Raw genomic sequence first — 26,614 nt, 5'->3', positions numbered from 1 at the left:
CTATTCATCATGCTCTTATTTTCCTTTATCTTCTTGAACATGTGGGATATATTTAGAAGTGTCTTAGAATAACTTTTATTTCAAGTTCTGATTCTATTGACTGAATTTTTTTTCCTGGTTTTTGGTCATATTTTCTGCTTTTTTGTATATCTGGACACTTTTGATTGAATGTAGAACATTGTAATATGTTGTTGATTACTGCATTTTGTTATATTTTTGACTCGCAGTTATTTAGAATTAGTTGGATCCTTTTGAGGCTTACTTTTAAGCTTTGATGATTAGCATTTAGTCTAATTTACCCCCACTACTAAGACAATAACCTTCTGAGAATTGTACTTAATGCCCTGTATTTTATTACAATCTTTTCTCTCTGGCTGGTGGGAAGACAAACTATTCTCAGTTCTATGTGAGCTCCAGGAATTTTTCTGCCTACTACTCTTGTGGGTAATTTGCTCTCACTCATGTACAAATTAATACCCAGCCAAAGAATCCAGAGCGTCCCGATGCAGATTTGCCAAGCTCTCTCTGCGCACCTCTCTTGTCATCTTACTCTGTCCCACAGATTCTAGTTACCTAGGTTTTCCTGAACTCTGACTTCTATCTTCTTAATCAGCAAGACTGAGTTGGATCTGTTTGGTTATCAATCTCTGGTCTGTCCTGGTAACTGACTTGTCCGTAACTTATTAAAATCATAGAATTTACCTTACCCATTTACTTTTTTTCAGGAATCATAGTCCTAGAGTGCCTGTTGTCCAATGTCTAAAAGCTGTTGTATATATACACACACAGAAACACACACACACACACACACATACTTCTAACTATTTAAGTTAAGAGGATAAATCTGATCTTTGTTAATTAACATTAGTCAGGAATGGAAATCTGGAATTAGGTTTTATTCTGGTATTTTTCTGACAATTAATAACAATGATAAATTGTGAATGTTTTGCAAAAATACAGGAATGTATGTTTTAATAGTGATAATCAGAAAATATATACATGTGCATATTACTGCTTTTATGCCATCTGTACAAGAATAGCATGAAAAGATATTATGGGTCCTCATTGTGGGTGTCTTTAGATGGTAAGAAGATACAAGATATTTTTTTTCTTTCTTCTCACTTTTTTGTATTTTCCTAACTTTTCAATGGAAATTGAGAAATTGATTTTATGTTGGAAAAATAGCCTTTATTTTAAAAATAATTAAATAGTTATGCACTGAGGAAGTAATGCTAGAGTAGAAAGGTCTCATCTACAAAAAAATTATATGTACATGAATTAACATTCACATGCAGATTATCTTTTTATGTATCCAATCTTGGGCTTGGTGGTTTCCCCTCTTATTTCCCTTATTTTCAAAATATAATTGAGGCTTGTAATAAACATAGATACAATAAAATAATAAAAGTGTCAAATGGAGGTTAAAGTTCCAGATACAGGAAATGAAACGGGTTGACAGTATATAGGTTGAGTGGAGAATGGTGGGCAGGGAACAGAAAGGAGGCACTGTAATTTTAGCAGCAAACCTGCTAAGGTTTGAACTGGGGATCGCTTTAGAAACTAAGCACAAAACTTCTCTGGGAGCTTACTGGCAGCCAAAACAAAGAGGGAGACAGTAGGATTTGTACTCTCAGAATTTAAAAGTGATTTCATCTAGAGATTCCCTTTCAATTTTATATTTTCCAGTTCTTATTTCTGAAAGAACATTTTCACATAAATTAGATCAAATAAACCCTCCATAGATAGAAATGTTGTGCTCAGCTCTTTTAGGACAAAAGAGAATGTTAGGCCTAGACCCTTTCCTTAATGGGACTGGGTTCAGGCCTAGACCCTTTCCTTAATGGGACTGGGCTCCTAGAGAGTAGGGAAGACACATATATAAACCTGGAATCATTTGAGACTGAAACAAGACAGCATATGATTGATCCTAACTTAAAGACAAGGCCTGCAAGATTCCACTTAAAGGGTGACCTTTGGGTCTTAATGGATGGGTGAGTATGGATAAGCACAGGGGAGGGAAAGGCATTCTAGGGGAAATGCACAGCACAGAGTAAGATAGAGAGGGAGATGAGGCCTGGGAAGGTTAGGTGCTGAGGCTGCCTGTGGGGGAGTGGTGCAGATATGGAAATAAACACACTGACTCTTCAGTGAGCAATTATTCCATTCAAGTCACACAGGAGTCCAAAATGTCATGGTGGAGGAAGCACTGACAATAAGCCCACAAGCTCTCAGTTCCTATCCTATCTTGGCTAAATCAAAGTAATTAAGTAAAGAAATGCAATAACCAACACCCCGAGGTTTTAATAGGGCTAGATGAAGTTTCATATTTTACTGTGCACTAGGCACCAGGTTCTGTCATATGTGTTAAGACATTTTGTTCCATTTTAAAGACAGTGCAAAACCTCACATACAGGAAGAAATAGTTTGAGTTCAAATGTTGTCTTCATTATTTTGATAATGTTTTAATGTAACAAGGCATTTTTGGCCAGCAGAGCTAAGACTTGGAATTTCTAATAGAAAGTTCCCTGACGTGAGCCCGCAATTATGCATAGAAGTTTTGTTTTGTCAGTTATTCCAGCTAAGAGTTTGGGTTTGTTGAAAGGGCGAGGAAGACATCAGACTGGATGAAGTTTCTAATCTGAGTTTGAAAGCCTATGGTTAGAAGACAGAGGGCCTGAGACAGGTATGTCACTGGTGTGTGTGTGTGTGTGTGTGTGTGTGTGTGTGTTTGCTTTTGCATTCAAGTCCTTGGGGAAGAAGTAAGCTTCTCTCAGATTGAGTAAGAGAAACCGTGAAGTTCCTTTGAAAGGCGATGCCCACCTTTGGCCCTCACCCCTTGCATCAGCAGAGGTCCAGTCAGGAAAACACAAACCACACTGTTCCAGCTGAAGAATAAAATGAAAGAATTGGTTGCACAGGCGTTGGAAAACTCAACAGGCAGAAACAGGCACACGGAGGTCACACAGCAGTAATGCTTGCAGGAGGTGGCTACAACACCCAGGGCTGGGTAGATGTTAGGGATGTTTGGCGTGGTGGAGGAGCAGATGATTCCCAACTGTGGCTCAGGCGAGGGACCCTCGGAGCTGAGCCCCAGAAGGCTGTTGGTGTTCATCCCTCTGAGGGGGTGCAATGAGGTTGCTTGTGGGAGTTCTCAAAATGCCATACAGTCAACAGCTACTTCAGGGATGAAGTTCCACTGCTGAGGTGAAATAAGGCTGTGAGGAACAGCCAGCCAAGAAAAGGAAGCCGACCACTTCTCCTGCCCTTGCCCTGCAGGCTGCCACTAGCGCCCCCTCTTGGCAGGTTCCAGCATGGAACCAGCTGCAGGCAGAAATGCCACGCGCCCAACCCCAGCCCCAGCCTCAGCCTCAGCCTCAGCCTCACAGAGTGGAGTGGAGAAGGGGTTTATGACCGACACAGGCAGCCTTGTAACAGGATTCCTTTTCAGGGTCTCACAAAGGCTAGTACAGCATGTGGGTGCTCCCTGGCTTCATAAAAACGAAAGGCAGCTGACCTTTTTTGAGGAATGACTCTAGGCTGTGCACTGAGATGAAAACATTCACGTTCTTACTTTATTTTATCCTTACAATAACCTGTGAGATGAGTAGTAGTATTTCCATTTTACAAGTGGAGTGTCTGAAGCTCAGAGAGTTTGTGTAACTTTCAAAGGGTCACAGAGTTAGTAGGTGGGAGAGGCAGAACTCAGTGACTCCAACCCTCTTCCCTGTTCACTAAATGACAACTCTCTCTGCACTCTATTTGGTCATGCTAACCTACCTTGAACACTGACCAAGCAGTGATGTCTTCCCCACTGACGAGGAAGCCCCACGAAGTCAGCAGTGTGGAGGACTTGCTCAAGGCTGCATGCAGGTCACCAGCACTGTGTACATAGAAGCAGAGGCACTCCACGAATACTCATTAAATTACAAAAAGTTTTATATATATATAAATTTAAAAAGTTAAGAGAATATATATGATTAATTTCTGTTAGCCTTCCTTTAGTATAACAGAAATGTGTACCCAGATGTATAATTTGATACCCAAACATATCTAACTTATATGTAATGCGCGTGTATGTCTAAAATATATTTTAGCACTGCACAAAGAAAAGCAAACACTTTTGAAGCCAGAAGGAAGCACATGACACCAACATGCCCGTCGTTCCTTCTTCTGAGGAACTACATGTAGTTTTAAAATGAGGCAAATATGAATGCATATGTGGTCTTCGAATTAACTATCCCATTGAACTAGGGTCGCTTCTCCCCCACCCCCACCCATCCCCCACCCCCAGCACAGCCTATCATTAGCCGCTATCTGGAATCGACAGTAGAGTAATTTGAACTCTGGTTCCCAAGGGCCTATTCTTTTACTTCCTGCTGTAGGAATACGGTGTGTATTGATTAGATATCAGACCGTAATGGGCTTCCAATCTCTCTGCCTTAAGATATATGATGGAGATGACAGGAAACAGATACTCTGTTACTACTTGTAAATAGTCTGGTTGAACAAAATGGTTGGTAACCACTTCGGTGCCGAGCCCTCTTACCACCAGGAAGAAACTACTTTATCACTCTTTCCAAAATAATTTCTTGGAAAGGCAAGGCAGGGGATTTCCTTGTGGGGCCAGAGCCACTGCCCAAGATTGTCATCTCCTCTGGAAACTGTGCCATGAGGAGAGTTGCTCAGCTGGCTCAAACAGCCCCAGCAGTATCCCAGCCCACTTGCCCCTGTGTGATTGCTGCAAGGGGAGCAGGGATGGGGGCTGAGCAGAAGCCAGAGCAGGGCTGGGCTTCTCCCCTTATGAGCAAGACCTAGAGCCAGACACCTCCAGGAGCCTCAGTTTCCTCATCCAGAAAATGGGGGCAATAATCTCGTTCTCAACACTGCCGCAAAGATTGAGCTCAACAGTGTTCAGGGTGGCTAAGATAGTGCCTGGTGCCTGGGCAGTTCTCTTTCCTTTCCCTACCCCTGACCTATTAGAAGCTCTTCCTTTGCTGGAATTCTGACAGTCCTTCAGTTTGGGTGAGACATGGCCACACTTAGTCTATCTCCTTGTATGGCAGAGTTCAGACCCCAAAGAGCACACAGTGGTGGCATTTGCAGGCCAATGCTCTGAAAGTCCCAAGCTGAGCTGAACTTCCTCTGGCACCGGAGCAAATGCCGGTTCCACACTGCTGATGGCAGCCTGGCCCAGGCACTGATAACTCCCCGTTTGAAGCTGCCTGGGCTTGTTTCGTGGGTTTAGCCTACTTCCTGCACTAGGCCTGCGATGCTGGAGTTAGCAGGACCCTGACTCACAGCTTGATAACTGCAGAGGTAGATACGCAGTTGACTCTGCCATCTTCCTCTTCCTGGTGGCCCTGCAGACGCCAAGGAAAAGCTTTACACGCTGCCCTCCCTGAAACAAGAGGTTTGATTTCGCACAAATCTGGGTGTCTTCTGTTGGATCGTAAGTTTCTTTCCCCTTTCTTATCAGCAAAGATGACTAAAAAGCAAGTTGGACGACAGTTCAAAAAGGATTCCAAAGGATGATTGTAAACTTTTAAGGAGGAATAAAATGTGAGTTTATACATTTTTAATTACACCAGGCCTGAAGCTCATATTCATTTATTACCAGCAATATCAGCCACTTATCTGCCACTTCTCTAATCTTTGCCCTGCAAACAGGCCTGACCTCTGATCAAGGAAGATAAGAGGAGAATAAACAATGGCTACCTGCTAGGAACTGATTGGAAGAGAGGGATCAAAACGCCAGAGGCTCCAGTTAATCCTGGATTCTTTCCCATCTTTTCTGCAGCCACTGCTTCTGTGGGTGAAGACAAGTGGATCCAACCGCCTCCTTTGCTAACATTTCCCCATTGCTCCTTCCTTCCCTGCCCCCATTAGAATCAGGGGATCAATAAAACCAGCTTTGAGAGAGGAAGGAACCGATCTTCATGCCGGTATCAAATGCCGTATCTCCGCAGCACGTGGAGAAGGGCCAGTGTGCAGCGAGTGACCTAATTGCACATTCCAAAAACACCGAATTCATATTATTGGCTTCATCAGCATTGTCCCTCCTGGTGGTTGCTCTTAATTAGCCCAGGAGAGGATTGAAGAAAAGAACTGAGACTGTTAGCTTCAATACAGAAGGATCTGGCCAGGAGAGAAGCAGACACACATAATGACGGCACCATTTATCGAGTGCTCTGTCCATGCCAGGCTCCGAGCTGAGTTCCAGAGGGTCGCTGTCTCCTTTCATCCTAGCAACAGCTCTCGGAAGACAGTCTGATTATTCCTGTTCTACAGATGAGGACAACTGAGGCTTGAAAATGTTAGGAAATCTGTCCCCATTTGCACAGCTGGTAATTGCAAAAGCAGATTTCATACAAAGGTCTATCTGACCCTCTCTGCATCCCCAAATTCCAAAATGAAGGCTGCCTCCAAGTCTCCATTGTGTCAAGCCTCCTACTCCCCATCAGCAGAATAAAGGAGGATGTGCAATGAGGTAATTGAATCCAGGGCTTCATTTTTCAGATGAGGAAGCAGAAGTTCAGAGAGGGAGAGTGGTTTGCCCAAGGTCACACAGCAGAGCTATTGCTAGGTGTCCCGATTATGGACTGTCAGCCTCCTGCCCTTGGCAGAGATAAAACACACTTGTTGGCTTGAACTGCAGCCCCTCCAGACAGTAGCAGGAAATACACTACTCCTCAGTAATGTGGAGCTACAAAGGCCAGAAAAGTGGAGAGACAGAAACTTGACATGATACAAGGGAATTTCACAGGTTATTTTGTTTATTCAACAAACAGACTTCCATTGTGCATCTAATATATATAAAGCACAGTTAAGGTGCTGCTCTTGTAGCAGTGGAAAACAGGTATACTAAAGGTTTGCTTGTGTGTGTGCGGGGGGGGGGTATTTTCTTACTTTCAAGTAGCTATACTAGAGACAAATTTGAGCTTATAAGTAAAACGAGGCAAATAAGATTTTAAATAATAAAAACTTCAACTACCTGTAGACATGCATTACAGATGAAGGCATCAGAATATACATTTGCTTCAGAATTTATCTTGATCACCCAACATGCTTTTTTCAGTATTGAAGTAATCAAGTTTTTTGAATTCACTAGTTATAAAGTAAATAAAAACAAACTAAAGTAAAAGCACTTCTAAATTGGATGTTCTTACCTGGGAGTAAAATGCTGAGTATTTTAGAAAGAAGCCATAATGACACTATCATTTGCTGAGTACTTACTCTCGGCCAGGCATTCCACAGACATGATCTCATTTAATCCCCTCGAGACTCTTGCAAGGTGTTATCATCTCTATTTTACAGATGGGGAACTAAAAGAGTAACAAAATCTCACTAAGACCCATAACCAGGCAGCAAAGAAATAGCCAAATTAATTGCAGAGCTCATATCACAGGTAAGATACCTTCCCACTTCATCACAAGAGGATTGTTAGGGCCATATAATAATGATCAAATCACAATGACAAAAAATAATAATTATCGTATCTTGAGCATATGCAGTATATCAAGTACTATGCTGAGCACATTTCAGACATTATCCTATTTGATCCTCACAACAAACCCAGGAGGGACATACTATTATTATCTTCATTTTACAGATGAGAAAACAAAAGCACAGAGAGGGCAAACAACCTCTTCAGGGTCACACCGCTAGTACATGATAGGGCCAGGAATCAAACCCAGCTGAGTACACCAGCAGCCCTACACTCTTAACCACTATGCTATATTGCCTTTCCAAGAAGAAAAGATACAGTTCAGCATGGCTAAGCGTATTTCCCTTAAAATATGGTTTTAAATGGTAGGTCAAAAAATGCCAGAAGGGTGGAGGGGGGAAAAGCAAAACATCAGAGAACACTGAAATCAAGAATTCTAGAAATATCAAAATATCACTGTTTTCATTTATGCCAGTCAATGCAAATATGGTTTAAATGGGAAACAATCATCCCAGATTGTATTTTTACTTAGAAGTTGGATGAATTTTTACCCTTTAACATATATTGTATTATTTCCTTCCCTGAGATATAAAACACACAGGGAAGTTCACACTGAAAGCTCAACTTTTTACAGTTATGTTTAAGGGCCTTTTGATTTTCCCTACTGTACTTCTTACCCATTAAGTCCATTCCTAGCAGTGAAGGACTTGTGTTCATTGTCCCCTGCAACAAACATGCCTGGATTTTCTGTGTGGTTATATGTTGGATTAGCAAAGTGTCTTCCACCAGGTCTGGGAGGATTTTCTTCAGGCTATGAAATGCTGGCTTGCTTCCCCCATCTGTCTGCCCTCATGGTCTCCCAGGGGCTTCCAGAATGCTCTCTGAATGCCCTATTCCACTTCATCCTTTATGCTTCAGGGCACAGGAATATTTGGCTGTGGGAATGTTGGGCCTCTTTCTCTGCTGCTCTTTTTATCAGACTCATAAATAATTCTCCAGGTCACCCTTAAGCCAATATGAGCGTCCTCTCCTCATAAATGGCAACAACCAGTTCACAGAAATGTCATTACTCCTCCACAATAAGGGTCATCCACTAAGTAAAATCAGAGAGGAAAATCACCTGAGAAATTTTATGCTTCTCCCTGATGTCAAGCACTTTACGTATACTATCTCATTTAATTGTCATAAGATCTCTAAGAAATTGGTGTTACCAGGGTACCTGGGTGGCTCAGTTGATTAAGCATCTGCCTTCTGCTCAGGTCATGATCCCAGAGTTCTGGGATCCAGCCCCACATCTGGCTCCCCACTGAGCGGGGAGTCTGCTTCTCCCTCTCCCTCAGCCCCTCCCCCCACTCATGTTTTCTCTCTCTCTCTCTCTCAAAGACATGAACACATTCTTAAAAAGAAAAAGAAATTGGTGTTACTGCCCCATTTTATAGATGAGAAAACTGAAGTATGATATGCTAAAGATTATAAAATTTATTATTATTAATAAATACAGCTACCATTTATTAGGTTCTTACTATGTACCAGAAACTGTCTCTACTACTCTGCAAATATTAGTTCATTCAATTCCACAATAACCCTGAGGGGTAGACATAATTGTCATCCCTATTTTACAGTTGAGAAAACTAAATCACAGAGATGTTAAGCAACTTTTACAAAGTTGAACAGCTAGGGAGCAGTTTAAAATCACAAAGTATGATTTTCGAACTTATGCTCTTAAGACAAAATGAATGGCTACCAGTTTTTCCAACAGATCACAGGAAGGTTCTCTGACCTCCATTTTAGAGATCTAAATGGATGGGACCAACTCTGGGCAATCGCCAGTCTTGGGATTTAAGGTCGGACAGTATTAACTGGAGGGTTGGTTCTGCTGCATCCAGCAATATGATCTTGGGCAAGACCCCTCTGGGCCTTCCAGGCAGAGTTGCAAATTCTCTCAATGTGAGAGAATGTAGGAAAAGGATCATCATAACTGTAATTGTCCATATATTGGCAGAACCACAGAAAGCAGACAAAAGCCCTTCTTCCAAAGAGGAATCAGCACACACACCACCCCCCACCCCCCACCTCAGTTTAGGGCCACAGCTTAATACGAAAGGTATCCATTTTAAATTTCTCACCAGAATAGCTACTTTTATATTAGAAAAACACACCCTTCACAACAATCCAAAAGATTACTTTCATTGGAAAAATATTGACTTGATTTTTTAAAAAAAATGAAGATAGCACTAAATGTGTAAAAGAGAAAGTTTCTGCTCTCCTTTGCAGGAGAGATGTTTAGCATGTCTGTGCAATCTGGGTCTGGCACTTGGCTATCCTCCTCAGTAACTGATCATGGGCATCGTTTTGCGCCAGAGTCTGAGGGGCTCCTTCGTTCTTTCTGATGGCCTCAGCAGCCCTGTCATGTGGAGGTGCTGTCACTTCCTCCTCCTTTCCCCTGCCAATGGACCTACAGCTTGTTTCCTGCTGGCTTTAGTTACTGCACATGCAGAAAAGCACTTACATTCTGTTTACATGGATGTTTTTGTACAATTGCTTTTTGTAAATTGACTTAAATGAGATTAAATGCCAACATTTAATTTGGCTTATGGGAGAAACCACTGAGAGATGTTGATAAGTGTGTAATTTCCACACACGAGGGAAAGAGGCAGGGAGTTTCACCAGACCCTGAAGATCTCCTCCAGGAAAGGGATCCCTGCACCACCCCTCTGTGTCCCTGGACTCCTTCCCCTGCTACACACCCCCACCCCAGACCCCGGCGTGCCTCCTACAGACTCCTGCCTTTTACCTAGCTAGACCACCCAGGCCATAGCCAGATTGCTAGCTAAGTCTTTTGAATCAGCTCTTCGGAGAGTTTGGTCTACCATCTTCTTCACAGTAAGAACTGATCTGCAACAATAACAAAAAAATATTTTAGCGTGATTCACTGACTGTTCTTTGCTAGAAGTGTCCCAGCCCAGGAGTCCGTGGCAGTGGGTGTGCGATGCAGGTCAGACATTAACCACATTTACTTAGTGAGGTCACTCCAAGAGAAGTTCCCCCTTCTGTCATCTTTGCAAAACCTAAGAGGTGCTCAGAAAGAATCTTCATCTCCTCCCTAAGACCGAAAATGAAAACCAGTTGCCTCGAGTATCCCGAAGATTTTTGCTCGGTTTTTCTCTCCTTTTAAGAAGAATGATTGGGACAACTGTCTCAGTCTTCCATCACCTATCATTAGGGTGCCAAGCTCTTCTTAAGGTGAACTGGATGTGAGAGGTAATGTCTTAAATCAATTCCTGCTATTTCTGCTTTTAAGCCTCACCTGGTCAGATCTGCCCTCGGCGTGTTGCAGCCACAGTGTGACTCTGGCCCCACGTCCCTGAATCTGCCTGGTGCTAACATGAAGAGTGTATTTGGATTCGGATGCTTACTTATCTTTTTGGCTCCTTCCTCACCTCAGCAGCCAGCCTCCCACTAGCTGGGCTGACAATTCTTTTTGGAAAACTAAGCAGATCTTTCAAAACAGTTTTCAAGTCTTGTAACAGCACGTTTGTGCTGCTAGAGCTAAGAGCTGTCAGGTCTCCAGCATGCTCCTTGATTTCAGCTCAGCAAACAGAGCAAAATATCCATTCTGTGCATGAAATTGCCTGTGTTCTGCATGGGAATCTCTGCTTTTCGACACCCTGTGCACGTAGCAGGCTGCGTTTGGCTTTTCCTTGGGTTGGGAAATTGGGTCCCGGAGAATAGTGCCTTCTTGCCCGGTGCTGGAAAAGCCATCCCCGAGGAAACAGAATTCAAAGTGAGAACCATGAATTCTCACTTAGAAAGTTTTTCCTTGAAAAGTTTTTTTTTTTCCCTTGAGAGTCCTCAGTTAGTGGGGATATGATCAAATCTTCATGCTCATCCAATACTTTTGAAAGTCCAAATTGCTCAGAACCTTGATGGTGTGAACTTATTTCATGCAAACAAATAAACTGGCAACAAGACAGACAACCAAAGTTGCCCTCTATGTGCAATATGAAATAGCATCAAGAGCCTCAAAACCCTGTCATTTCACTTTTTGGGATCAATCCTGAGGACATAAGCCTTAATCCACATTTCCAAGGGCATACAAAGATAGTCATCAAAGCATTACCAAAAAGGGTGACAATCTGGAAAATAGAGAAATTGCTTTGAATCAACTAGATGGGACATTTTGCAGCCATTAACATGAGTTCACAAAAGGAGTTGACAAAAAATATTATGCCTGATTTTTTAAAGTAAGTTTTATCAGACAATAACAAATGTGCCCAAAAGTGCACAAATCCTAAGCATACAGCTCAGTGAATTTTCAGAAAATGAACACACCCATATAACCCGTACCTGGATGGAAAGAAAAGGAATCCTAGCACTCCAGAAGTCCTGCCTCTACCCCTTTCCCATCATCACTTCTCCCTCCATCAGGATAATGCCTTAAAGACTTTCGCTCAGTTTTGCCTGTCTTTAAACTCAATAAATGGAATCGGAGTTTCTATATTTGTTTGTCCTTTTCCTTCTTGAATACTTTGTTTGTAACATGCATCCACATTGTTGTGCCGAGTTGTAGTTTCCTGATCCCCATTCTGTTGGGTTAATATACTAGTTACTCATTCGTTCCACTATTGATGAGCATTTGGGGTGTTTCCAATTTTTATCCATTATGTATAGGTGTGGTTATATGATTATTCTTGAAAAGGTTTCCTTCGGTGATCATATGTACACATTTCTGTTGGGTATGTACCTAGAAATAGGATTGCTGGATCACGGGAGATGCATTTATTCAGCTTTTACAGAGACCACTGAGGAGTTTGCCATGTGATTGTACCAATTTCTCCTTCTCCCAGCAGTGTGTGATGGCTCCAAAGTGCTTCAAATAGTTGCAAACCCGGTGCTATGTGTCAGATTTCTTTTTAATTTTAAAAACATGGAGCCAAAATTACAAATACAATGTAATCACAGATTTGTTAAAAAAAAAAAAAAAAAAGAAAAAAGAAAAAAAAAGAAAATACACACACACACACACACACACACACACACACACACAGAAAAAAGCCTGGAAGGGAACACTCCAACATGATAAGCATCAGTAGCTGTGTGCGGATTGTGGAGTTACGTTCTTTTAAAATTGTTCTATCATTTTTTCCCCTGACATTATCTTACTCTCTAGAATGAAGAAGTATTTATTCTTGGAACTCGTTTTCATCAGGCCATAGATGAGGGGAGGACATTTAGGGTAGGGCTTTAGAATTAAGCAGAGTAAACATGAGACCACCTCCTCAAATGATGGTCACTTTCAAATGCTCTTGGCCTTGAGGGAAATCACTGTTGTCATTGGACATCTCCATGGGCCAGTCAGGCATTTATTCACCTAACCATTCACGCATCCACATGCTCATCTACTCATTAGTTTATGCATGCATTCAGTAAACGTTTGCAAAACAGCTACATGGAGCCAGGCATTTTGTTGCATAGCAAGGAGTCGTGAAAAGATTTGGGGGGGGGTATATTATGTAGTTTTGTAATTAGGCATCAACAATATACCAATATCAAGGATATACTGATAAAAATAAAATACCAATAACAAATATTTTTTGAGGGCTCACAGCATACCAGGCACTGTGCTAAGAAAGTTACATGTAGATGGTCATTTAAATCACAATCACCTTGGGAGCATATGCTTTCTTTTTCTTTTTACCTTCATAGAATAGATATGGAAGCAGAAGTTTAGAGAAGTTAGAGTACTTGCCCAAGGTTACAAAGCTAGACTGGGATTCCGATCCAGGTCTGCAGAACACCAACCCTAGGCCTTCTTGGCCCTGCTCCCTCCTCCCCAGGTAGGGTTGAAGAGGGCACAGTGGGAGAAGGAAGCCCAACAGAAGTGACATTGGCCGGGAATCTCCAGATGGGCTTTGAATGTGCTTTTAAAGGATGAAAAGGAATTCATTCGGCAGAAGAAGAATACAGACATTTTAGGAAGCTTGTACAATGCAAAGCAAGTATGATTCCAACTCTGATTGAGGGAGGGCTGGAAGCCAGAGGGAAGGCAGGAAGAGGGAATGCAGTGGACTTTAAACCTCCCAAATAGTCCCTTAGTCTTCTCTGTGTCATCCCAAATTTGGGGGCCAATCCAGAATGAACCAAAATACATGGAGGACTGCTTTTGACCCTGTGCCTCCAAGTGCCATTTCTCCCTTCCAGACTGTGAAGTCTCCCCTCACCTTATTGCTCCCACAGATTCTCTTCACACTCCCATTACCACATTGGCATCTTCGATAGCTGCATTATCCAATGTGGCAGCCATTAGCCACACATGGTTATTTAAATGTAAATTAATGAAAATTAAGTAAAATTAAAGTGCAGTTCCTCAACTGTACTAGTCACATTTCAAGTGCTCAATAGCCAGATATGCCTGGTGGTTGCCATATATAGCTATAGAACATTGTTGAGCATTCTACTCAAGAGCGCTGCTCTATTATCTATTTCCTGTGCGTGGAAAAGCACCTAGGGACAGGAACCATGCGTGAAGGATGCTCCCAATGCCTTGTATGGAACCTGGTGCAGAAAAGGTGCTCAGTGGTTAAGTCAATAATTTTAGAGCTAGAATGTAACTTATGCCCTACACCCTTTTCAACAGGGAGGAAGTCTAAGGCTTACACTACAACTAGTGACATAGCCTTGACAAGGGACTCTACTCTGCACTCTTTCAGTGCTAATGTGCATGAGTTGCCTGTGGCTCTTCCCAGCGGTACAGGTCTTCGTCCAGTAGTTTGGGGTGGAGGATAGATTCTACATCTCTGAGAAGCTCCCAGGTGAAGCTGGAGATTTTGGTCTGCCGACTGCACTTAAAGACAAATATAAAATACTAAAGGACAAATCTGGGAAGTCTAGCTGTTGGTATGGAGATGAGTCCATGAATTTATTTTTGTGGACACAAGGACAAATTTGAGCCACTCATTCATCTGTTTCCTTTCTGATGCATTCATATTGCCTTTTGGAATATGAGATCTGAGAATATGTTCAGAAATCGGATATTAAGAAAACCAGCCCCCTTCCCTTGCCAATACTTCCATCATAACCTCAATGAAAAGTTAACGATGATAACAAAAGCTTAAATTCAAGGAATAATCCGTTTTGATTCCATTTAGCAAGAGAAATCTTAAAACAAACAGATCAACACACGTCTGAAACGTGAGTCAGAGAGGAAGCAGAAAGGCCAATGTGTTTTTAAGAAACTTCGGGAAGAGAGGTACATAAGCAACATGCTCTTCCTAAGAAGAAAAATCTCTTTGCAAATCTCTCCCTCCTGCCGGCATCTCCTTCAAAACCACATCTGACATGGGTCTAATTTCCTTGCTCAATAACATCATCATTAAACAGCCACACATCACAAGTAACATGTTTATCATTTTAACATTTCTTCCAAGATTGGGTTTGAATTATGGATTGTGAAAACATAGATTCTGTTGCTTGGAAAGGGGGAAAACAGAGATCTATCAGTGTTCCAGAAAACGAATGTTTAATACCATTTGAAAGATTACAAATACTCAGAGGTTTTCACTCTTTAAGACTATCTTTATGCCTGAAACAAATATGTTTAATTGGGCAGCTAACAGCTCTCCTTAATGGTAGAGAGCTAGAGAGAAGCATAGAGAAATTCTTCAGGAAAGGAGTAGGCACTTTTAGCTCAGAATGCTGGTCCAATGACCAGAGTGTCACAATTTCTTCAGTGTGTCTCTTCCCAGCTTCAGGGAATCACAGCATGCTTGACATGAGTCAAATGGATGTGGGATTAAATCTGGCTGGTGCCTCTTTTTAGCCATTTAATTTTGGCCAAGTTACTTAATATTCTCTGAGCCTCAGCCATCTGGACAATAGTAATACCGTTTTTGGGTTATAGGAAATATTAAATTAAAATAATGTACATGAAGTACCAGATACATGCTAACTATTGTTTTAATTGAGGTAGTAATACTCCTAATGGTGTTTGGCCTTCATCCCGGGATGGAGAATTTGAGTGGTGGGACAGGTGTTGAGTTTCCAAGGACATAGAGAATCCATCCGTCCACTGACCTGCATGGATGACCACTTTTCTATCTCCAAGGGCGTCTGTGAAAAGGCATACTAGATGTGCCCATCAAAGTAATGGTTTTCAGAGTGGGGGTGAGGGTGCAAAGAACAGAGGAGGGTGGTAGGCATACCAACAGGTTGAACATGATAGTCAATATACCGCTTTTATTCATGAATATAATTAACATTGATTGTATCCCAACTCACACCAGGCAACATGGTAAACATTTTCCGTACCTTACCTTGTTCAAGCTTCATAGCAGCCCTGGGAGATCAGTACTACTATTTCTTTTTAGTATCAGGTGTTTCAAGTTTGACACTATGGACATTGGGGGTCAGATAATTCTGTGTCACGGGAGCTGTCTGGTGCATTGTAAGATTTTTAGCTGCATCCCTGGCCTCTACCAGCAACGTGCCAGTCGCACACTCCACCTTCCCACCCAAGATGTGACAACCAGTAATGTCCCCAGGTATTGTCTGGTGACCCCTGGGGGGCAAAATCACTTCCCGTTGAGAATGGCTGGCTAAGTGAATAAAATGAAGTAATGAAGTTCAGTGACATCCCGAGATCATCCAGCTAAAACGTGTTGGAACCAGGTTAGAAATTAGGTGGCGAATTCACAAAACCTCACTCTTACATACAGAAGCTATATTGTTGCCTAGACTCAGAACATAAGGTATAGAAAGCTCTGCACTTTCTTGGGTTTGAAAGGGGAGAGGAGCCTTTGCACAAAAATTCTGCTGTGATGAATGAGCATAATTAGCCGTCCCGCAACCTGGCCACATCTGACATTTCCAGCTATGTGTTTTCTCTCCAGAAGCTCTACTGTGATTCCAACAACATTGCCTGTGCACAAATGATCTGAAAGCTATTCCTTGGGAATATCTCCCTCAGCCAGTTCACAGCATTCAGGAAAAATCTGACATTTGGCCCCAAACTATTATCTCCTCCTTATTAACAAGACTTGGCAGTGGATGTCTTTGGCTTTAAAAAAAAAAAAAAAGAAAGAAAGAAAGAAAAGAAAAAAGAAATCAAGAAACCTACTTTCCAAGATGGAGATTTGTCTTCACTGAGGACATCCAGATGATTATATCATAAGTTCAAAAAGCAAATTAAAAGAAAACTTTTCAATTATGCTCAAATATGTTTGGTGTCCCAAGTGGACAAATTTCATTTAAATAAGTGATCTCTAAGTGGTTTGTTAAAACATAGTTCCTCTTATTCCTAGAGTCCCATCTCTGTAGATTAGATGGATCTTTCACAGGCGCCCGAGAGAGCCCATTATCACATTGGCGAGCTTGGCTTTAATAACACAACTTGCTCACATACATCTTACAGTCACCAAGTGCATTCATGTTCATCTTAACTCATCTCTGCAACAGTTCCTTAGGGGTATTATTATGAGTCCTATTTTTACATATGTGGAAACCCACACTCAGGGAGGGTGATGTCCATTGGTTGATGCCTGGCAGAGATCGGGCTCCAGTTCAGGTCCTCTAATTCCAAAAGGGTGGATTAGTGATGGGTGCCTGGTCAGGAGCAGGCTTTGGAGGCCAACTTCATCTATTCCCCTTTGGCCTGTGACCAGCATTGTAGTGGAGCCCCCAGTAGACCCAGAGAAATGCACCAGCTAGCAACAGTCAAGTGGTTGGTCAGGCAGCCGCTCAGGCCTGGACTTATCCAGGGCCATGGGAACGTGTGTGCCCGCAATGCCACATGGGCCAGGGCAGCATGCACACGTGTTGGTAAACGTGGGCATGGACAGAGGGCATATAAACAAGAATGCTAGCACTCAAACTGTGCACAGGTCAACACATAATCAAAGTAAGGAAGGGACTGGCCCCTGCAGGAGTCCCCAGTGCCTAATTGTGTCTTTAATTGTTCTCCCAATCTACCTTCACTGCCCACCTCCTCACACACCCCTCCTGCATCCCCAAGTGCTCACTCAGTTTGCTCAGCTAAGTCTGACTTCTTCCTCTGCTCCCTGCAGCTCAAAACTTATCTCCATCCCTTAGTGCTTCAGACTTTTCTTGTCTACAGTGCATGAGATTTGGCTCCAAGAACACCCATGGAATATAAGAGCCATAAGGTCAGAAAGTGAGTATAGTTTATACTGATGTGTCCCCGGCCGCAAGTAGAGTCACTGGCACATAAGAACTGAGGAGAGGTAAGAAGCATACTGAGCCAGACCACCAAGGCTGCAAAGCAAGGCCTGCCACTCCCTGAACCTGGGACCATGAATGAGCCACTTAAATTGTGGCCACATAATAGGTTACTTTACATACCAAGAGGGGATTCAGGTTGTATATTGAATTAAGATTGTTAACCAGCTAACCTTAAAGTGGAGTTTATCCTAGATTATCCAGGTGGGCTCAGTGCCATCACAATGGCCCTTACAATTAGAAATGAGAGGAAGAAAAGAAGTCAGTGTCACAGTGATGCCCTATGATGAAGATTCGACCCGCTGTTGCAGGCTTTGAAGATGGGGGAGCCACAAATCTAGAGGCTGGAACAATCAAGGAGATAGATTCTCCCCGAAGCATCCAGAAAGGAGTGCAGCCCTGTCCACACTTGGATTTTAGCCCAGTGAGACCCATGTTGGACTTCTGACCTCCAGGACCACAAGATAAGAAATTTGTGTTGTTTTAAACAACAAAGTCCATGGTAATTTACTATAGCAACATTAGAAAGCTAGCATCCTGTCGATTTCACCATCTTTAAAATGGGGGTAATGACAGCACATATCTTACAGTAGTATGAAGAATAATGAGATAGTACCTGAAAATTTCATGGGCTAAAACTGGGCTAAAATAGTAAAGTTTAGTGATTATTAGATGTGCAAATGTCTTTGTTGAATGCATGAATGGATAAAAGAACAGAGTTGTTTGAGGCAAGAAGCAAGAAAAGGGGCCTAGGACATGTTCAATGAAGGATCAGAATATTTGCCAGTTTAAGGTTGAGTGCATACTCAATTAGTTCCTTGCTGTTTGCCATTCTCTGCAGGAGCTGAAAGTATGATAACCAGGCCCTTCATTGATGTCACCCCTGAGTTTCCCCACTAACCTGTTTCTGGCATGTTCAGCCAGGGTCTCTGTGCTACCATGCTGGTTTTCTCCAGAAACTGATGGATTCAAGGCGCCTTGAATCTCTCTGCCAAGAAATAAATGATAAAAACAATAATATCAAGAGTAGCAGTAATAAACAATTAAACTCTAATGCTGTGAGAGCAGTGGATGGTGGTGTCTTCCTACCACTGTATTAACTAAAATGTGAAATGATGTGGCCTCCATTGCTGTTCCCTCAAACTCATTTGCTTTCACATCATTTTTGCCTGTGGGAAACAATCCACCCTGAAGGAACCTTGTCTCCACCAAGATGTTTTTTTTTCTTCCTTTTTTTTTTTTCTTTTTTGCGGTTCCCCTGTCCCAGGCCATCAGACATGTAACCTACAACAGAACAGCCTGCTCTGTCTTCACCCCCTAGCATTTTCTAAATATTCACATTCTTCACATGCCAGCTCCTTCCTTATTTTCTCAATTCTGTATTTGTTTACCCTCAAAAGCTCCTTTGTAGCTGCCCACACGAATCTGGGAAAATGTAGAGGCCAGCCCTCTTCCCTTGGGCGGCCCAGGACCTACCAAGAGCTCCATTTTCCATGCTCTCTACCTCGGGGGCACTTGCCTGAGAACAGAACTAATGGCAAGGTCCCCATGGACGAAGCCACTGATCCAGTCCTTCAAATACAAACCAGCCCTCTGAAGATCTGCGTCCTGATAGGCACAGGACAGGGAGATTTTCAAACCCCCCACTCCCTGTTTTGTACGTAAGAGCTCCACGTTTGAGCCTGAGCCCTCTCAGATAGATGTCAGAGTCCAGGGTACTCAAAAACCAGGGATCACTCCCTGGCCAGGGTGCCCTGAGTGTGAGCTGCTTCCAGAAGGTTGCAGCCCTTGCTCACAGATCACAAGGTATCGAGAAAACCTACTACCTGTGCTGCGGCTGCAGCGAGCCCTCTGTGCAGGGCTGCGGAGCCCTGTGGAAGGCAAGCAGGCAGGGAGTTGGAAAGCAGCAAGCTGAGCACCCAGGTTGCCAGCCCCAAAGGAGGGTCAGGAGGAAATGGCCTTTCTTTAGGCTGCAAGAAGTCATTCTCCTTCTCTCCAGCATGGGCTACAGTAGGACTTAAAGTCCGAGAGGTGGATTCTAGAATCATTTCTTCTTTTGGGGCGAATGAGTAATTCCTTTGCTTCACACCCTTTAACGTCTCCCCAGGGCCTTTATTTATTTATTTTTATAATAATATTTTTTTATTATATTATGTTAGTCACCATACAGTACACCCCTGGTTTTTGATGTAAAGTTCCATGATTCCTTAGTTGCATATAACACCCAGTGCACCATGCAATATGTGCCCTCCTTACTACCCATCACCAGCCTATCCCATTCCCCCACCCCCTCCCCTCTGAAGCCCTCAGTTTGTTTCTCAGAGTCCATAGTCTCTCATGCTTCATTCCCCCTTCTGATTACCCCCCTTTTCTTTATCCCTTTCTTCTCCTACTGATCTTCCTAGTTCTTATGTTCCATAGATGAGAGAAACCATATGATAATTGTCTTTCTCTGCTTGACTTATTTCACTTAGCATTATCTCCTCCAGTGCTGTCCATGTTGCAGCAAATGTTGAGAACTCGTTCTTTCTGATAGCTGAGTAATATTCCATTGTATATATGGACCACATCTTCTTAATCCAGTCATCTGTTGAAGGGCATCTCGGTTCCTTCCACGATTTAGCTATTGTGGACAATGCTGCTATGAACATTTACCCAGGGCCTTTAAAAAAGCTCAGACTTCTCTGCAGAGCCCTCCAGAGTCCTGCTTCTCCCTGCTTCTCTGCTCCACCCACCTCCTTCCACACTACTGCCTTTCAGTCATCCCAGACTGCTGGAAAGTGCCCCCAAATTCCGCATGCCTTTTAGACTTCGGTGCCTTTGGAAAACTGTTTCCTCTGCCTGCAGGACTCTCTTCCCTTCCTCACCTGGGTAACCCTTAGTCACCTTCCACACCTGAACACAGCTGTGACCTCTCCAGTTGGGTGAGAGGTCTACCCCTATGGATGGTCAGGTGGTGCAGAGAAGGTCCCAGTATTTGCATGTGTTAACAGTCCCCAGCTTTTGGCATGTGCCACCTCATTTACTCTTCACCACTGCCCTGTGAAGTAAGTAGTATTATAAAACCTATTCTACATATTAGGAAACTGAGTCCAGAGAGCTTCAGTAACCTGCCCAAGGTGCAAACCTGGCAAGAGGCACAGCTGGGATTTGACTCTAAGAGAGCTAGGCTCTGTACCCAGCTGGAGCGGGATTCATACCCCTGATTCTCACCCCATGTGACCTTGGGTGGATTACTCAACCTTCTCGAACTTCAGTTACCTCATCTATAAAACAGGATTACGAGAGAACCTATATGAAGAGGTCACAATGGTCATGCTAGCTAAGCCTGTGATGCATCCTAGACACATACCATGGAGCAGGCACTCCATTCAGACCTGGCAAGTGCATTATTCCCACTAGTCATAATTAGTATGCCCTCCCAAGCCCTAGTGCCCTAGAGCTAATCACAGTCTGAATCCCCACATAGGGCAGGAGCCATGTTGTTTCTGCCTTACAATGTAGTGCCTGATTCGGAGCTTAGCAAATATACGGAACTTAGTACGTGAGGAAGGGATCATTGCATCTAGTTTAACATTTTAGCACACCAGGTGATTCTTGAGCATTCAACTAATTATTAATTCTTAGTATTATTATTTACTTGGATGTCTAACATAGAGATACATTTCCAATGAAGGGGGGCTTCTAACTGTGCCATATTTAATGAAAGAACATCACAGTTTTCTAGTTGATTCAGTTGTAGTTGCAAAGTTTGCTGCCATATCCACTAAAGAGTAATAGCAGCACTCTTAACTGTATCATGCAATAAATTGAGATTCCTTTTCTCTTGTTCAAAACAGCAGTGGGGATGGTGGAAGAGTCAAAGGAGGTAAAAGCCGTAAACAGTCCAATCATTTACCCTGCAATGGGAATCACTAACCACAGGGCCAGGGTCAATATTAGGGCAAGTTACATATCAATTTGGGGTCATTAGTCTCTGTCCTTCATAGTTCTGGGACAGCAGACTGGCCCTGAGCCAGCCCCATGTGAGGGGGGAGCTGGCAGTGTGGACTCTAACCGTGAAAAACAAGACGCTGGGAGGTTTTATGCTCCTGGAGCTTAAAGGTCAAACCAAGTTGTGGTTACAATGTCCATACACTTTCAGGATGTGCTGTCCACAGGGGTGAACGAAGTCCAGCTTGCAGGAGGGAATCAAGGGACTGTGTGCTTGGTAACAACAGGGAGTGGGGGTCTGCCTGGGTTTCCAGAAGGGCTCTGGGAAAATGGCAAAGCACCACACAGAGGGGCTCAGAGCCAGGGGATTTAAGGGGGAGTATTTCCATTCTCATTACTAATTATAATAGTTACTCTCACATGCTAGGTGCTGCAGACCGTGCTAGGTGATTTCACATCATTTAACCCTTCAGATGCCTTGGGGGAATTATTACCCCAATTATACAGATAACAAAGCTGGAAAGGTCGAAATTGCCCAAGCTTAGCATCTAGTAAGTGGCAGAGAAGAGATTCCTGATGAGGCATGTTTCCAAACTTAGCCATCGGATGGATGCGGGCAGAACTTACCCCAAACCCATCCTCTCCTTTCTTTTTGCTCAGGAGACTCCAGTTGCATCCAAAACAGCAATGTACTCACCACTTGGGAAATGCTTGCTCCCCTGGAGCCCCTTGCAGCCGGGGTAACCTCAGACAGGACCATCAGTGAAGTTTAAGGGAAAGCCCACTGGGAGAGGAGTACTCTTTTTTCCTGTGTTTACTTTCCTGGGGGGAAAAAAAGGGGGGACAGGCTCATCTGTTCCTTCTCTGTCTCAAATGAATTCTTAAGCCCAGAGTAACAGAAGCCTGCCCGACTACCTTCACTGAGGTATAATTGGCAAGTAAAAATTGTATAGTGTGTAAGATTATACGTATACAACGTGTAAGATATACATGTATATTGTGAAATGACTGTCACAGTCAGGCTAATTAACACATCCATCACCTCACATAGATACTGTGTGTGTGTTTTGTGGGTGTGTGATGAGAACACTTAAGGTCTACTTTCTTGGCAAATTTCAAATACATAATACCGTATTATTAACTGTGATCACCATGCTGTATATTTGATCCCTAGAACTTTATCATCTTAAAACTGAAAAAAAATTATAACTGAAAATTTGTATCGTGCATGAATGGATAAAGAAAATGTCATACACAGGCACCCAGAATATTACGCAGCTGTAAAAAAAGAAAGAAATCCTGTGATTTGCAACAACATAGATGAAACGGGAGGACATTATGCTGAACGAAATAAGTCAGACACAGGTGAATTCTGTATTCTATATTTCTATAGAATCTGGAAATTTCTATATGGAATTTGGGGGTGGGGAGGCAGAATCCTTCTTATGCTGCCCAGGGAAAGCTGTCGACCCTCTCCAGGTCCTTGAGTCGTGGAGCAATGCCTGCAACCAGGCTCCTCGAGACTCCTTCCATCTGTGTACAACAGAACCCAACAAGCAAGACAGGCAGCCCCTCCTCTTCACGAGCGGGGGCCCCCATTCCTCACAGCAGGCACAAGACATACCTGTGAGGTACCCACTCATTGTCTGGGGGGAACAGAAGAAATAAGATATACAATACATATAAAATGAGAAAAGGTATAAAATCTCAACAACTGGAACTTGGCCTTGGTGACCATCCTTTAAGACTCGTTTTTCTTCCCAATTATTTTCCTTGAGCTGGGGAACTGGTTTTCCTTGGAGTGGCCTGCTTAGCTGCTGGGAGGGTTTAGCTGTGAGCTCCGACCCTCTAATTGCACTTATCATGTACTAATTAGCATTTAATAGGCAGCAACCGGGCACCCTTACCTAAAACAATAAAGCAACCTCATCCCCACTTCAAAGATGAAGAAACTCAGATTAAGGTGTTAACATCAGCAGTAACGAAGGGCCACACATGGCTAATCGGAGTGGATGCCACAGTCAGAACCCAGAGCCGCCCAATTCGGAATCTGGTTCTGGGCCAGAGGCTTCATAATTAGCTACCATGATTCCTCTGCGTCTCTCGCTGGATGGAATAATTAATGCAGTCAGAGTTTGTTTCAACGGGAGCCAAGTCTCAGGTGTCTAGATGTACGTTGCAAGGCCCCAGCAATCTTTTCTGCCAGGTGTGAGTTCTTGAGTCTGGGATGCTCTGCAGAGTGCAGGGCGGGCCCCCCTGCCCCCTTTGCTTTGCCGTAGGGCTCCTGACCTTGGCAGGCCAGAGTCAGACCAGGGAGTGGTTTGCCTCTAAGAGTGTTCCCAAAGCCTGTGCCAAGGATTTAGTGACCAGTGGCGACGTTTTATAATCCTTGCTTGATCCAGCATTCTCAACTGGGACTTGATACCTACCTGGGGAATAACATCAGCATCACCTAGAAACTTTATAGAGACCAAATTCTCAGGTCTCACCCCAGACCCATTGAATCAGAAACTTTAGGAGTGGGACCCAGAAATCTGCATTTTAATAATCCCTCCATTGAATTCTGATTGACACATGTTTGAGAAATGCTGGCTTGGGCTTAAAACAGGAGCCCTCTTCATAGCGTGGGGCAGGAGAGGTGAGAAGCCCTCAAAGATGGGCCGTTTTGGAGCAAAGGCCTCCTGTGACCCCCATCCAGCCTGTCACCTCTCACAGAACTGTTCACACTTAGGAACTTTTCTGTAGACAACAGCTTTCTCATCTGCATGTTTCGTATCTCCCCGCTTTGTTCTCATGGTTAGCTCTGTAAAGAATAGCCTTCCTCTTCCAGAAAGCCTTTCCAGACTGCTTTCTCTGTCCCAACAGTGCAAAATAGCCTGTGAGCTCTTACTGAAATTACTTATAATATGTCAGTCTTTCCCTAAACCATGCTGTCCACACGGACAGGCACACTGAGACTTGTACATAGTATGTCTTCCATGGCATTCTCCTAGTATGATTTCAGTAAATATTTTTTACATTAATTTGAAGAACTTACCCAATGTCATATTTTCTTATTTTTACCCTTTATTCCCCAGCCCCTTTTTGGTTACATGTAGATTTTAATTTTTCCTCTTCTGTGCTCCACTTTAAAAAGGCATAATAAAAGTATCTCTTCCCTTCAAACTGGTTCCCTTTCCTCTGTGAGAAAGTCAATGATTAATAACTGGCTTTGCTGGACTTTTAGACACCGTGTTGTCTCATCATTATTTTTCACCTGATCAGCATCTATTTACTGAGTGTCCTCTCTGTGCTAATGGAGAAATATATAAAAACACATTTCATAAATTGGTTCTGTTCTTCTGATGTGCAGACCCTGGGCTGGGACACAGCCTTCAAATAACTGAGGCAGCCCTGCCCCACTTAAGAGCAGTTTGTCTGTATGATCCAGAGACTGCTTCCCTGGGCCAGATCACAAGTCCTACAGGGAGCTAGGGAAGGACAAAAGCGTGTGTGTTTGGGACATCTAGGAAGGCCAATGAAGGAAGGCAGTCTTGAGATCAACAAAGAGGATAGCCCCTTGGGGCGAATGTTAAGAACTATCACTTCATTTATTGAGCACCTACTCATCACTGGGGACCACTCTGACATGAGCCCTTCCTGTAGGAACCTTAACAGTTAGGTTAGGGAGACAGGTCATTTAAACACACAAGCCTTATGTGATTTGGTACGTGCAGAAGAGAAGTATGGAGGGCTCGGGGACTTTGGATCCATCCAGGGCAGTCCAGGCAACACTCCGTGGATAAAGTGACTTCTAAGTAAAGATATGAAAGCCGAGTGGGGGTTTTCCAGGGAGGGGAAGGGAGTATAGAACAGACATGGGAGAGAAGTTTCTTTCAGCCAGGGCTAGGTGTGTTAGCTGCGAAGGGGCAGTAGTGTAAAGAAGGGGTTCTCAGATTTGAATGTGCACTCAGATTGCTGGGTCCCTCCCCTGCCCAGAATTGCTGATTCACTGGACCTGGGGTGGTATCTGAGAATTTGCCTTTTTGACAAGTTCCTAGGTATAGCTGAAGCTGCTGGTGAGGGAGGTGCATTTTGAGAACCTCCGTCTAAGGAAAGGGAAGGTTGCCAATACATAAAGAGCTCCCATGACATTTAACACCAACCTGGCCCTGTGAAGGGGGTCTACTATTGTTATGATTTTACAGATGAGAAAATAGAGAATCTGTGAGGCTGAATCTTTGACTCCAGACTCCAAAGGTAGCAGATGCTGTTATAATCCATGTTCTTTGAACTGGACCATGCTCATGTCCCTGACCACCTCGTGTCTCAGGCCATCCACAGGATATGAACCATGGAGCGGCCATATATGAAGACACTAGAGCATCTTGCTGCCATTTAATCAATGGCATTTCTGAGGGACCTGTGGAGGAGATGCAGGGGGGTAAGAGAGTGAGCTACAGTTACCCCATCCCTTCCCCATCCACTTTGCCCCAGACAGGGCTAAGGCATGGGTAGAATTTTTCTGTGACTAGTCAAAGGAATGGATCCTGCAGTCTGCACACAATTTCAGATGCCGCAGATTGCTAAGACAAATGTCGAAAGGGTCAATAACACAGTAAAAGCTGATTACCAGCTGTTTAATCTCTGTTAAAGGTTTCACAAACAATTCAAGTTTCTTGAAGGAAAAGGAAAGTCACCACTTCAGCATGTGTACTTACTAATTGTGCGCGCGCGCACACACACTGAGTGCAAAGTTAAAAATGTATACCAGATGACGATTAATTTCTGGATGCCGCATGAAAATAAGATTCAGTTTGTGTGCACAGGAAGTTCTATGGCCCTAGTTAATCTTACACAAGAGATACCTACATCTAGAAACACACCAGAGTTCAGAAGTGCCTCATCTCATTATAGTACTCATGGTAATCCCACAAGAGAGGCACGGAATTATCTTGGTTGTGCTATGTTCTACGGATGGGATCAGATCAGACATGAGAATCACAGCACCCAACACACAATACA

The 26,614-nt window shown here is 43.2% G+C and overlaps 1 long non-coding RNA gene across 1 annotated transcript in view; it reads left to right on the top strand.

The window, feature by feature from the left end:
- LOC113252518 (uncharacterized) overlaps positions 1–8,892 on the top strand; it is a 512,658-nt gene extending 503,766 nt beyond the window's left edge. The window contains exons 7-8 of the long non-coding RNA XR_008960202.1: positions 5,477–5,559; positions 5,668–8,892. This is a non-coding gene — a long non-coding RNA (uncharacterized LOC113252518). The remainder of the gene's footprint in view (positions 1–5,476; positions 5,560–5,667) is intronic.
- Positions 8,893–26,614: the final 17,722 nt, after the last annotated feature.

Source organism: Ursus arctos, unplaced genomic scaffold, assembly GCF_023065955.2.
Source record: "Ursus arctos isolate Adak ecotype North America unplaced genomic scaffold, UrsArc2.0 scaffold_19, whole genome shotgun sequence".
NCBI classification, from domain to species: domain Eukaryota; kingdom Metazoa; phylum Chordata; class Mammalia; order Carnivora; family Ursidae; genus Ursus; species Ursus arctos.
This window is presented reverse-complemented; position numbering and strand designations above follow the sequence as displayed.